The sequence below is a fragment of the Candoia aspera genome, chromosome 3 (genome assembly GCF_035149785.1).
Source record: "Candoia aspera isolate rCanAsp1 chromosome 3, rCanAsp1.hap2, whole genome shotgun sequence".
NCBI lineage: Eukaryota > Metazoa > Chordata > Lepidosauria > Squamata > Boidae > Candoia > Candoia aspera.
In genome coordinates this window covers 54,188,234-54,194,259 of record NC_086155.1, presented here as the reverse complement: position 1 = coordinate 54,194,259, position 6,026 = coordinate 54,188,234, and positions in this window count along the sequence as shown.

Sequence of the window (6,026 nt, the reverse complement as noted above, 5' to 3'; positions counted from 1 at the left end):
GGTCCCATCAAGAGGGATCGGGGTATTGAGGGGTGGGGAAGCCCGGGGCAATACAGGAGGGTATAAAAGGGGCACCCCCACACTACCTACCCCGTTCCCGTTTTTCGTTCTGTCAGCTATCATTCCAATAAACCAGAAATCCTTAATACCCATTAAGTGAGTCTGTGTCTTATTGCGAAGCGAGGCTGGCCCTGACACTATGTGGCTCAGAAATCAGACAAGCTTATGTTGAGAAGAGAAATGCAATAATTGTATGTATGTATGTATGTATGTATGTATAATGGAATTATTAAACTAATTCCTCACACAAGCAAAGAAGCATTGGACTATTCATGAAGACAGAAATACCAGATAAACAGGCTGGTATAAGAAAAGACAGAAGGATATAAGATAGGGAGCTAACAATGGAGAGAGCAGGAAAATAAAAGAATGAGGTTCATTGCTGCTTTATTGATCACTTCAAGGCCTTAGTGTAGGAATCTGAACTATATTAAGGCTAATGGGTATGCCAGAACATTTAATTATTTTTCAGAGGAACCTTTACAGCACTTTACGTGCAGAAAAAAGTGGTTCTGAAGTGATTTAACTTGTTTTAAGAATAGCACACCTGGCTAGAATCAAGCTAGAAGGTCAAAACACTAACAACCTGAGAAATGCAGATCACATCACTTTGTTATATGAAAATATAGTTGTAGAAGAGCTGATTATATAAGGAAAATGGAATATGAAAGATAAGGGTTTATGTTAAATACGAGGAGGACAAAGGTAATATCAACTAGCATGCTTACTGAAGAGTTAATAATGAAGAAAGTGAGCTGAGGGTTTTGTTTTTTTGAACACAAGAATAAAGTTGGGCTGTGTGCTGAAAAAGTAATGGAGGGGATTACTCCTCATTGCTTGAGGAGGAAGGCAATGAGAAACTTGGACAAGATCATGAAGAAACTCACCCTGCTAAGGGCATGGGATGTAAGAGGATTATGAATTAGAAAAAATAACTATTCTTGCCAAGGTTGATAGAAACAGAAGTAGGGGAAGACAATGGATAAGGTGAATGGACAATACCAAAGAAAGTACAGTTTTTTTATTCTTAGAAGTACTACAGGTTATTGCTGGAGCAAGTTGAGATGGACAGCATTTGTCCATGCACTTGCACTGGACCCATCAATTCTTTGTCCTCCCCTAGCACCTCAGATATGGAGGGAAGGAGACTAATAGCACCCTAATAATTCCTCCATTCCATGCCAGTTGCCAGTTTAAGAGAACTATTAGATATGCCTCTTAATCACCAGCTTCAGTCAGCTTTTTAAAGCATGTGCAGTCACTAGATATGCTTTAGAGTCCTCTCAACCTGTTGTGATAAACCTGTTTTGAGCCATTATCATCTCATCACTAACTGGCAATCATCCAAATCTCCTTGACCACTATCCTTCTCCCTGGTGCTCTCCACTATATTGGTATTGCTGGCTGTCCTTTTAATTGCTTTCTAATTCCTGTATTCAGTCCTGCAGGGCAAAAATAAGGTGCTACATTTGCTTTTTGTACTCCCATTGCCTGGAGAGCCACATATGGGGACCTGGAACCAGATGGTTTGCTTACTTCTCTTTAAACCTTTCACTAGACCCATTAAATGTGAGTTCAGATACCATTCTTCTCTGGTTTGTGGACCAGCCAGAAGCCTACATGGGTCCAGGCAGCTGTTTTGAGTTCCTGCCACTACAAACATTTGTGCTTGCACTAAGTTTATACTAAGAAAGGTTGGTTTTATTATGTACAATCTGTATAATCCACTTTTTGTCTCTAGGAAGTATTGATCATTTTTTAAAACCCTTTGGCTACATTTCATAATAACTAAACTGAAAGTAAGTGAAACTCTGGCTCTTTAGGAGAACGCAAAGTATTTATTTATCTGCACTTCCCCCAGAAAGTTCAAAGAAGCCTTCCGGAGAACTAAGCAATAAGGGAAGAAAAGAGTGTGTATGGAGAATATATTTGATGAGATGGTGGAGTTCAATCCATTCATATGGCAGAAATGTTCAGACATTGCTGAATTCCTAGCAATACCCAACTGCATGACTGTTTTTCTCCACTCTCAGATCTAATCACACCATCTGTTAAAACTTTATCATTTAGTTAACAGGACATTCTAAACCATTTTTATTACAAAAATATCTAAGTGTAAAGCCCCAGAAAGTATCTGAAGGAAGCCACTGTGCTATGTTCTCAGAAACCTCACCATGGCAGCTCAGACTCTGTTGAGATCACTATCACAGAAACAGAAATGCTTATCAGCCGTTCTGGCTGGTGCATGAAGCTTATGTATTTATTTATTTTAGAAAACCTTATTAAAGCATTTTCAAAAGATACATATAAACTAAAAAGACTGAAACAAAGAAGCCTACAAAGAAAAAGAAACAGAAAAAGGTGTGAAAAAACACAAAACAAACTACTACAAAGTGACTTCCGACTTCCTATAACAAAGATATATGTACATAAATCAATATCAATCTCTTACTCCAATTCATATTATAGTAAACATTATTTCTGTGAAGCATTTAAATTCTCATTATTACATTCCTTTCTAAAACAAAATTACCCTCCCAATTAACAAAAACATATAAAACCCTTCAGACATAATCTGGAACCTAATATAGTAACAGACACTACCCTTCTTCATTATAATTTGCTCCTGTCTGCCAACTAAACTAACATTAACCAGAAATATAAAAATTATCCAAACTGCATAAACATTTATCTAAACCCTTAAAACAACCATCCTAATAACCACATTTAAACAATAACCTAGGCATTTACCAAAAATGTAAGAATTTTCAAAACAGCATAACCATTTATTCTCTTTATTATTAATTAGTAATTGTTCAAGATATAATTAAGACACACAATGTAGAATATAAGACAGACAGAATACAGATCTAAGAAAGAAACAGGAAAAGCTAAATTGATGCAGGAGTAAGCAAAAAAGCTTATCAGACCAGTGGTTTCTCTTTCTTTTCCAGCACAGGTATAAAAGCACTTAAAAGTTAATCTCTTACTATTAATTAAACATTTAGTAACATTTCATTTCTTCTTGGGTAGAGTTTGCTTTGGAACTGCTCCTGAAAACACAGAAGTCTAGAAAACTTGCAATGTTCACCAGATTTGGATTGGGCCTGATCACCCAGATCCACAAGGTGCTGTGCTTCAAGGTATTAGCGTATGCAACTATGCTCATTTCCCAAAGATCATCAACAGTTCTGAGTTCCCAGCATTCATCTGGAATAACCTGATCTACTTGTTTTGTTTCTAAACTCTCTTCTACTATATTCTCTATTAACTTGGGCAAGAGAGGATCTTAGGAAATTACCTGCAAATATATTTATCTTTTGTATAAATCATAGCTCTTAGAAATGAATACAGTAAAGCTCACATGTTCTAGGTTTGGGAGTCTTCCTATTTTTTATGATGGTATTAAACAATATCATTACATAAGCTAGTGTGATGGAGATAACATTGCAGCGTTTTGACATGTTGAAGTTTAGCAGATGAAATTCTGCATTGTTTGGTTTGCCTGCTTTTTTTTTAATGTAGGTAAGACATAGGATGTCATGCGCTGCCTACCTCCGAGTAATACTCAGACGCTGATTCCGTGAAACAGGCTCTGGTTTATTCGCAGTGTAGATACAGTATAGGAAAGAAAGCTGAGAGTGACAGGAGCGCGCCGGTGCGGGGTTTAAATACCCCGCGCCGGTCAGCGCCCCCTCACTCGCGGTTACGTCACCCCCCCTTTGTCCAACACGCTGTCCTGCCGGTAGGTGAGGGGTTGCGAGGCCCCGCTGGTGTTCCGGGATCGCCCATCATCGGTTTCCCTATTCCTCCGGTGATTGCTGTCAGCTGGGTGATCTCCGTTGCGTTAGCGCTAACAGCTTGGGTGTGCCTCGCGATCCGTTTAGCCATTGTCTCTTGTCCTTCAGTCTTTGTAAGTTGATGGCTACTTATCTTGAGCCCCTTCCCCTGTTTCCTTGTTATTGTCATGTGTGCCATTGTGCTGATGTCTTCAGCTCAACGGCACTCATGACATAGGAATGGCCACCGCATCTAATATTAGAACATCATCACATTCTCAAAAACTTTCAGGAAAGTGGGGGAAACTTTTCTATTGGACATTTGGGATTTTCGGTTGTTTTTTTAACTTTTCATATGGTTAAGGAGTATTTTCATCTTTACTTTTTAAAAATAGCTTTAATTTTAATTATTTGAATTTGAATTTTGGTTATTGTGTTATTTATTATACTGTTTGGAGTCTTTGAATGGGGCAAGATACAATAATAAATTGTAATAATTGTCTTGCAATAAATAACTCCTGCCCTGTCTTCAATAGCAGGATACAAAACCTTTGGTATTTGCTACTGAGAATTTCCCTATGGGAAATGATGATCTGTGGAGTCCTTGGTGCTCTCTGAGCCTTGTTGTTTTCTTGCAGATGTTTCATTGCCAGACTAGGCAACGTCTTCAGTGCAAAGAGGGAGTGGGCCTTGCTCTCAGTTTATATACTGTGGCTTGCCCTGCTTGTGTTGATAGGGGTGTTGTTCTCTCCTTGGGAGTTCTTTGATTGGACTGTTGTTTGCGGCTTGGTTGATTGACTGAGTTAATAGTTCCTTGATTAGGGTGTATTGTGCTGTTTGATGGTTCATCTGGTGTTAATCCTAGTGTTGATTTTTGCATATCTGGGTGTTGATTGCTGGCAAAGGAGTGTACTGGTCTTTTGGCTTTTCTATTCTCTTTTGAATGGTATGTAAATGTTGTTTACCTCTATGTGTCTGTTGATGGCTGCTTTGTCTGAGTGCCAGGCTTCCAGGAATTCTCTGGCATTTTTGGATTTGGCTTGGTTTAGGATGCTCACAGTTTCCCAGTTGAAACTATGGTTGAGTCTGTCCACGTGTTGTGAGATTAAGGAGTTCTCATCGTGTCTTCTGACTGCTAGTTGGTGTTCGTGGATGCGCTCTGCTAGTCTTCTGCCTGCCTGTCCTACATAGTGGCTGTTACAGTCTTTGCATTCTATGTTGTAAATAACTCCTGTTTTTTCTTCTTGGGCTACTGGGTCTTTTGAGTTACTTAGTATGTTTTGAAGAGTTTTAGTTGGTTTATGTGCTACGGTGATGCCGTGTGGTTGTAACAGTCTGTTGGTGGTTTCTGCGAGGTTTCTGATGTATGGCAGTGTTATCCTTTTCATAGTTTCCATTGGTTGGGTTGTGGTGGGTTGGGTGGTGAGGCACTTTTTGATAAAGTTGAGCAGGTATCCATTTTGTTGGAAGATGCTGTACAGATGATCTTTTTTTTTCTGGTGTTCTGGGTTGCTGCAGTGTGTAAGTGCTCATCTGAATGTTCTTACACAGCTTCTCTTGTGGGAGCACCAAGGACTCCACAGTTCAACCCTGAGCTACAAATATTAGCTTCAAATGATGATCCATCAGAGAATGATTTTTTTTTACCGTATTACTAAAAATAAATGATTCAGAATGATTCACCTTCTGCACTGTATTTTGTCTATCAATTCCTGAGAACTCATAATACTGTTCCCTTCCAATAGAAAATAGTATCTGTAAGCTCAGGATTGAACTGTGGAGTCCTTGGTGCCCTCTGAGCTTGGTTGTTTGCTTGCAGACATTTCATTACCCAACTAAGTATCATCATCTAGAGGAGCAATGAAATGTCTGCAAGCAAACCACCAAGCTCAGAGAGTATCAAGAAGTCTGCCATTTCCTTCTGCAGGAACAGCAGGCTCAAACTCATCCCTGATAACCTCACAAGATGTATTATCAGTTACCTCTACAGGGAGAACTGATTAGTGACCTGAGATGGTAGGGAATAGGAAGATGGCTGAGTAAGAGATTGACCCAAACAGGATGAGAGCTGCAATAAATGGCAGGAAGCCTATTGGGCAACTAAGAGGTTTACCAATGGGCAGGAAGAATTTGTTTATATATGTATAAAAGGTTATCTACACCATGAAAGAAGAAATGAGTGCGCTG